The sequence below is a fragment of the Protopterus annectens genome, chromosome 3.part0, assembly GCF_019279795.1.
Source record: "Protopterus annectens isolate FY-2018-M chromosome 3.part0, PAN1.0, whole genome shotgun sequence".
Classification (NCBI taxonomy): Eukaryota; Metazoa; Chordata; order Ceratodontiformes; family Protopteridae; genus Protopterus; species Protopterus annectens.
In genome coordinates this window covers 872740993-872749641 of record NC_056731.1, presented here as the reverse complement: position 1 = coordinate 872749641, position 8649 = coordinate 872740993, and positions in this window count along the sequence as shown.

Genomic DNA, 8649 nt, shown 5'->3' with positions numbered 1-8649 from the left:
CATTTGTGGTTAAACCTGAGCACAGTAACACTCTGTGTTGTTGTAAACTGTATGTAGCAAGTAGTTCGCTACAGTTTTTTTTAACTAAAACTTAAGCACTGTAGCATTCAATGCAGGCAGGGTATAGACTGTAGCAACTGTTTGCTACATTTGTAGCAAGCAGTTTGCTACAGTTTAAAAAGAAGAGGATTTTTTTATTAAATTAAAATATGAGCACCATACTTTATGTGCAGGCAGGGTATAAACTGTAGCAAATATTTGTTTGTTTGTTTGTTTAAAAGAATACTTTTTTTGAATAAAATAAGTTGAAGGAGGGTTTGGGCAAGGCACAGAAATGTGACCTAAATGGCTGGGGCAGGAGGGAGGAATGTGTCTCATGCATCTGTCCACCTGGTTGGCATGCCAACTACAGTTTTTTTTTTTTTTTGCACTTTAATGGAAGAGCTGGGGGTTAGCTCTAGCTGTAATAAGCCAATCACAACAGTGAAGTGCTTTTATGTTTATTTTTTTTTTTTGAGGGGGGGGGTTATTTTATTTTTTTTGTTGTTCTTCAGTTGAAGAGCTGAGGTGATGGGGTGCTGGTTCATAGTACCAGTCCTAGTTGAACCAGCTATACTTCTGTCAGGATGCACACTCTTTATTCTTTTTCTGGGTGAAATACTTAACAGTCTGCTATCTAGCTAGCATCCACCAGCCCAGGTGCATGTACATAAGTGATAGTATAATCTCCTCTACACATTTCATGTCCTTCTGTGCACTATCATGCTAATGTATCCAACAGTAATATGTACAAAATAGACTCATTACATCATCCACCACATCCCAAAAAAACTACTACAAATACTGGCAGTACAGCACAGATCTGCTAAGGACTGTAGGCATATGCTTAGCATATTCATGGCCTACATATAGGAGTGGTTTGCTTGTACATGGCCTCACATAAGATAACATCATCATGCACAACTGATGTCTGAATAAGTGCATTACTACCATGGTCAAAGTTGATAAGACAATGTACTCATAATACTGCATGCCATGGAAAAGTATCACAGTAATGCTCATACACTTGTACCTTTCTGTGGCAAACTATCCTCCTGTTGCTTGAAACACGTCATGGTGCTCTACATGAATGCACCTCCAACTTACAACATTAACAAACATTGCAATAAGCAATGCAGTTTTTATGGGAAGGCAGCAATTAATGACTCTTTTTGAAGTACACATTTACCTTGTAAACAAATAGCCTTCAGTAAAGTCACTTGATGCTTGGTTTCCACAAGAGTGGTAGATCACCTACATATTATCTTCTGCACCCTGATAAGACTCTTGGTTGCTGCTGTGGTTTACATCACATAAAGTGTAAGATAGCATGAGAGATACTTCTGAAGGCTTTAGCCAAGCTCAAAAACAATGAACCTGCCAGTTTCCATTATTAAGTTTATTCTGTTCATATTACATGGACATCATTAACCATGTAACTGCCAAATGCTGTGTCAGTAGTAAACTGCTACTTAATGAAATAAAAAAATCACTAGAAATATCACAGAATAAATAAATGTGTCAGATCTGTTGTCAGTCTTAGTGACCTTGTTAAACTCACTCAGTCAGTAGCAGACCAGATTCATTTCCATGACCAGGTTGCTATCCATGTTGGGTGATAGTGAGAAGGTCATTATACAGGTGCTGGGTCATAAGGTGCTTGTGAATACATCTGTTCAGAAGTGTTGTGAGAGGAAACAAAGTAGAACTGTCAGTTAACTTAAAGCAGCTCAGAGAATGTACTATCTTTTTGGAGAGATATAATGAAAGAAGACCTCCAGAACTGGGTACAATGATTCAGCTACTGAACCTCTGTTAGGAACTGATGCTGGACACATAATAGTGTCTGATGGGAGTTTCTAATATTCACAAACAAAATTATTAATTGCACTGACAATAATTTTAGTCTAGTTGATAATTTCCAAATCAGAAATGATAGCACATTAGTAATCTGGAACTTTGTGGCATCTAGTTATCAATTTATTTGCAATTTATAAATTGAATAAGTGGACTTACTTAAGAACCATTTTCAACCATCACCCTGGCCATTAAGCAAAGACATAGAAATGTCAAATTATTCATGCAACTAGTATAGTGAGTATCCCTAACATAAATACAAATATATTATACTACAAATACAAATACAAACATAAACACAGAGTAGCTTGTGATGAATGTTATTAAAATACACTTAAAATCTTAATATGCAGGCTTAACAGTAAAGTATATAGTATGAATGAAGGAAAAACATAGTACACAACAGTGATACACTGCTATACAGCAAACCTGAAAGAGAACGTTTCTTGTAGTGATCTGGAGAATAACAACAAGCAAGCTACAACATATTATTAGTAATACTTTGATATATGTTGTATACACAAATGCAATCGAAGAAAAGAGCCAGTCATAGTCTGTAAGTACTTTATAGCATATTGCATTGTTGAGTCAGTGGTGTTTTCATACCTCTCAACTGTACAGATTTTGCAAAACGTCTAGATTTTTGCCTCATATTTTTAGTACATTTTTCTAAAAATATTTTTAGTTCATTTTTCGGATGGCCGCAGTGGTGCAGCGGTTAGCATTGCCACCTCACAGCAAGAGGTTCTCCAGTTCGATCCTTGGCTGGGGTGCCTTCTGTGCGGAGTATGCATGTCCTCCCTGTGGTCACGTGGGTTTCCTCTGGGTGCTCTGGTTTCCTCCCACATCCCAAAGACATGCTGTAGGTGGATTGGACACTCTAAATTGGCCCTAGGTGTGAGTGTGTGCCTTCTGTGGAAGGTTGGGCGTTGGGCTGGCAACTCGACACTGTAAAATTCCACTGCCAATCATGAGCGGACAGGTGATCTGCTGTGGCAACCCCTAACTGGGAAAAGCCAAAAGAAGAAGATTTTTAGCTCATTTTTCATAACATTGTGGTTTTCTGGCAAATAACTGGCAAGTCATTAATGATTAAAGTCAGAAAATAATGACAGGCATGAGTTTCAGACTTCATACTTTTCAGAACATTCATGCAAATGCAAAACCTGCTATGTTATCAACTTTATAAGTTTGTAAGAGCAATATTTAAAAATTGTCCCTATTTTTGGTCCTTTGTCCCCCCATTATTTATAGCTTTGCCCAAATGTCTTGCTCTAAGAAGTTGAGAGGTATGGTGTTTGTCAAACTGAGTCAAAATCTTTCCATAATTCCTTATTTATGCCCCAAAGGTTGCCATATCATATGCATACATGATGTAGGAAATATGTGAAGGCTATCAAAGCAGCCTACTACAAAACACAAAATTACAGACATCCTGCCAATATCTTTTATTAGTTACAATGCGACACAATGAAGGTTCCGCTCAGTAGAAAGTTATCAAACCATTGAAAAACATCTGTTGAGAATCCACTGTAAACTAGTAAGAGAAGGAGATGGTGTACAGTATCATAGACATAGTCCCAAAATATTGTACCTGAAAACATGCATTTGTCCATAATTTTTGGTTTGGATTGGTAAGGTAACAAAGTGCACTATACTCGGGCCTGAAACTTTGCTGAATTGGTTAAATCAGATTTAAACATATGCTTGCCTTGTCCTTAGTATGGCCTGATGAATCAATGAAATACAGTGTGAAAGTGCTTACCGAATATATTAAAGCTTTACCTTTATTTTATTTTATTTGAATGTTTGCAATTTTTGAGACTGAATTGTGCCTTGGTTTTGATTTGTTGGTTTTATACATTTACACATTTGCATATTTTTCTAAGGAATTCCATTACCCTAGGACCGACTAATTTTATTTTGCGTTTGCTAATCTAAAAATAAATAAATACCTTGTACACAAATTCCTTTTCACAAAAAACCCCGGAACATTGCCTAGTTAAGTAACTTACTCAAAGTCATACAGTGGACAAATAGAGATAGAAGGAATCAAACTCTGTACCCTTGACTATAGGAAGAAGCTCATTAAAAGCTCATGGCCTTTATCCTGTCTAACTGGGTTGTAGTTAAAGATATCCTGTCTCTGAGTTATTTGGCTAATTTACTATTTATTCATTTGAACTGTAAGGAAAGGACCTCTATTTGTGTTACATCTGAGTTATGGTGGAAGGCAGAGCTATATTACAGAATTGCTATAGTGGTTCCTTAAGGGGAGACGTATTATTTAATATCATATAGTATTTGTAAGTTTTGTTTCTTTGCAATGGAAGATTCTGGAAACAGCTTACAAACATTTATAGCCTTCACAGTCTGTTAGAGCTTTTTAGGTTGCCCTAATAACCAAGTCTGTAAATGTCTAAAATAATAATGTTCAGTAGCATCAGGAATATTGTCATTGTCTTTGGTAGTTTCACGTACCTCAACAAGATGTTCCATTTTTGAGGGACAACAGAAGATAATTTGCAGACATAATATAGGGAGTAACTCTTAATTTTGCCAGAACCTTTCCTACTGAGTGTTGTATGCACCTGTTTGAGAAATTTTACTTTCTTGTTTCCAACTTTAATCAATATCTTCAGACCTAAATGCATAAATACTTTTATTTTTAAAGGCCAGATGTTTCATTGTAGAAAATATTTGTTTGTTTGTGCATTTGTATTGGTTAAACAGGATTCTCTGACTGTGAATTGCCCATTTTTTAGAAATGCCCAGGTAGGAATAGTCTCGTATGTAAATTAGCAATTAATGCTGATACAAACCTTGAAGATCAAAATGCAAGAATGCATGAAATGAATCCTAATTAGTAATGCAACAATTATAAGAAGTGGTTCATAATCAAATAATAACAGATAAAGTATCAGAATTGCTGTCAAAACAGACTATTCAGTAACCATATTTCACTGAAGATATATAGATGGACAATAAAAATCATGAAAGTTTTTGGCTTGTCTTCATTATAAAAAATAGTGTCCATTGTACAGTTTTGTGCCATATCATTTTCAGTCAGAGGGATAATTTGCATATTACTCTTGATACCTTGAAAGGGGACATTTATCAGACACTTCTGTGAACAGATTTCTCTGTTTGGCATGATCTTTCTGGTTAAATCTTCTGTGTAAGGACTTTAACCAGGAAAGCCCGACTAAACATTTGGCTTCTTTTCAGTGGAGACCCAGGGAGAAAAGCTCCATAGTATAGAATTGAACATAAAGAGTGAAATTAAGGCAATTCAACTGCAACAAAGCCAAATACAATAGCACACTATCATTCCTATTAACAGAGTAGTATATATCTTTTTGTACTTAGACAAACAACATATGAAACTGCATTGTTGTATGACAGTACATAAGGTTTCTAAAAAAAACATAGATTGTTTCAGTAGTACTTCTAGAAACAACATGTAACAACTACATTACGGGGTGAAAATAAGTACATACAATTTTCTAGGAACCACAGTCAACAGACAAACTTTACGTATGGCTATATAGGTCCCTGTCATTTTCAGTGGTATAATTTACTAAAAGTGAACAATCATTACATAGACTTTACGGTTTCCACATACAGCTATTACTGATATTGCTGTACATGCTATACCTTATATATACATATCTACAATCTAGAAGGTTATTGATAGCACAGTACAAAGAGTATAAGGGGATGGTAGTATTAGTTGGAAATGCAGTTGGAAGTCACAAGAGGAAGGTTAGAGTAAGGCGATGAAGGTGGGAAAATAGAGTTGCAAAGAATAATGCCTGGGAGTGTCTGAACAAAATGATTATTCTTCAACTGTTATCTTTTGTCTATAACAGGACTATATACAATTATTTACCATATTTATCTTTGTTAAGGCATAATGGTTTTAGTTGTTATCAGGTTATATCATTTCAGATGTTTTTTGATAGATTTACTTCTGTTTTTTTTCTGCAATGTATTTGTGGGTTATGATGTTAGTGATATGGTGTTTGTGATCTTAGTAAAGGCTTTTTGTATAAAACAAACAAAAAACTAATAACACCACAACAGAAAAAAAAAAACTCTGCCTAACCTGGACTGGTATTTTATTCCAGAGTGAAGGGAGCCTCTGGGTTATGAATCTGTCCCTCCAGCATGTCCTATTTATTTCAGTGCTGAGGTTCAAGTCTCTCGAGCGCGTAGCTCGATGGGATTTGGATTTTCTGACGTGCAGCATGTCCATTAATTCCGGGTTGGACATGGCTTTATACATCTGGCACAGATCACCTCTGAACAGGCGGTATGCCACTGAGTAGAGCTGGAGGTTCTTTAACTGGGCAGCATATGGCATCTGTTTGAGCCCTTTGATCCTCTTGGTGAGGTACTTTTGGGGTCTTTCCAGTTGCTGCAGGTGTCTGGTAAGGTACATCCCAAAAGGGGCATTGTACTCAATTATGGGCCTGATGAGGGATGAGTAAAGAGGCATGATGACCTCCCCTGATCTAGATGTGAATCCCTTCATGATTAGGTGGGCTATATAAAATGTTTTTCTAACCACTTTGGCCACGTGGTTGTCAAATGAGAGATTGCTATCAACTTGGGTCCCCAGGTCCCTAATTACTTCTTCTGTACTTAATGGATTACCACCTATGTGGCAATTTGTGGGCACTTTGTTTTTGCCAAAGGGATGACTATACACTTTTGGCATTTAGCTTGAGGCCATGGCTCTGGCACCAGTTGTCTGTTTCTATGAGGCCCTTTTGGAGGATGCTTGTGTCGGCTGGAGAGTCGATTATGGCACCCAGTTTGCAGTCATCTGTGAACTTGGTCAGCCACAGTCCTTCCGTGTTGGCCTGTACCTCCGAGAAATATATACCGAACAAGAGAGGTCCCAGGACTGAGCCTTGTGGGACACCACTTGTAACTGGTTTGGTGTCTGACATGGCTCCAGCAATTCTAACCATGTGGGTTCTGTCCTTGAGCCAGTTTGCAATCCATCTAGCGACATAGGGGTTTATATTTAAGCTGGTGAGCTTATCTATAATGCCCGAGTGGGGTATTGTATCGAAGGCTTTTGCGAGGTCCAGGTAGGCTGTGTGGACCACCTTCCCCTCGTCAATGGCCTTGGTGACTGTTTCAAAGAAATCAACCAGGTTTAAGAGGCAGGATCTGCCCTTAACAAAGCCGAACTGGGTAAGATCCAGTGTCTGTAGGTCCCCAATATCTTTATTTATGAGGTCCATGACGATCCTTTTCATAGCTTTGCAGACCAAGCTAGTCAGGCTTATGGGGCGATAGTTTCCAGGATCCGTTGAGGCACCACCTTTATGGGGATGGACCACTGTTGCTGTACACCACTCTTTGGGCACATATCCTGTAGTAAGGCTGAGATTGAACAGTAGATTTATGTTTGGTTTAGCTCTTCTTGGAGTTCATGTAGGACGCAGCCCGGGACACCGTCTGGTCCCATTGATGCTGTGTTTTTTGCTTTGGAGAGGGCGGCTCTTACCTCAGCATCTGAGATGTCAGGGGGGCAGCACTCTATTGGGATAGATATTTGCCCTTTTGGTGGGGGGGGGGGGGTTTGCACTGAACCTGTCAGCTAGGATGTTGGCAATGTCTGTGGGTTCGGTGTATTTTTTGTCATTTTGGACTAACTCTGAGCATATCTGGGAATTACCACCCAGGTTCCTAACAAAACTAAAGAAAGCATTATGATTACCCTTAGTGTCCTGTGCAATTTTTCTCTTGAAGCTGGCCTTAGACAATTTTATGAGTGCCCGTAGTTTTTTGCTAATACTGATCAGTGATGCCTTCCCTTTTTGGGATTTTGCTCTATCATTTAGTAGCTTCCTCCTTCTATTGTATAGTTTGTTTATGGCTGGGGTCCACCAGACAGGACGTCTGCCTTTGGAGGATTGGGTCTTGGTTTTATTTGGGATCACATGATCCATGCATTCCTGAAGGTGTTCATAGAATGCATTTATAAAGGATTCTGTGGTCTGGGCCGTATTTTCCACAGGCCCGTGGGCTTTGAAGGATTCCACCTCGGTTTTGAGGAGTGTGAAATTTGCTTTAGATAAGTTTTTCATTGTGGTTTTCTGGGCAGGGGTTGGGGTCGGGATGTGAATATCCAGTGAGATTAGTTTATGGTCTGATCTTACCAGTGAGGGATACACTTCTGATCTGGAGCATAGAGTCCCCATGTTGGTGATGATCAGGTCCAGTATATTTTCCCCTCTTGTGGGAGTGGTAACAAGTTGTTCCATAGCATTTGAGTTTATAAATTCTAGGAACCTTTGGGCTAGGGTGTTGGAGCTAGAGTAATGCTCCCAGTCTATGTTTGGGTAGTTGAAGTCACCCAATATAATGGTGTTTGGAGAGACCTTCATATTTTCCAGTGTTCTCAGGAAGGCCGAGTGGGGTTCCTGGGTTTGGGAGGGTGGTCTGTAGCAGGCTATAAACTGTAAGGCAGTTTTACCCACTATTAGTTGCACATGGATAGTCTCTGATGCTTCGTGCTTTGCCACCAACCTGGAGGTGTGGGTATCTTTGATGAATATCGATACTCCCCCTCCTTTTGTGGTTCGGTCCAAGTTTTGGGGCCGAAAAGCATGGTATGAGGTATAACCTGGTAGTGCTGGGGTGCTCTTGGGAGCCCTGAGCCAGGTTTCTATTACTGCACAGATATTGATGTTCTCCATGCTAAGGAGAGTTTCGAGTGCGTGCATCTTGAGG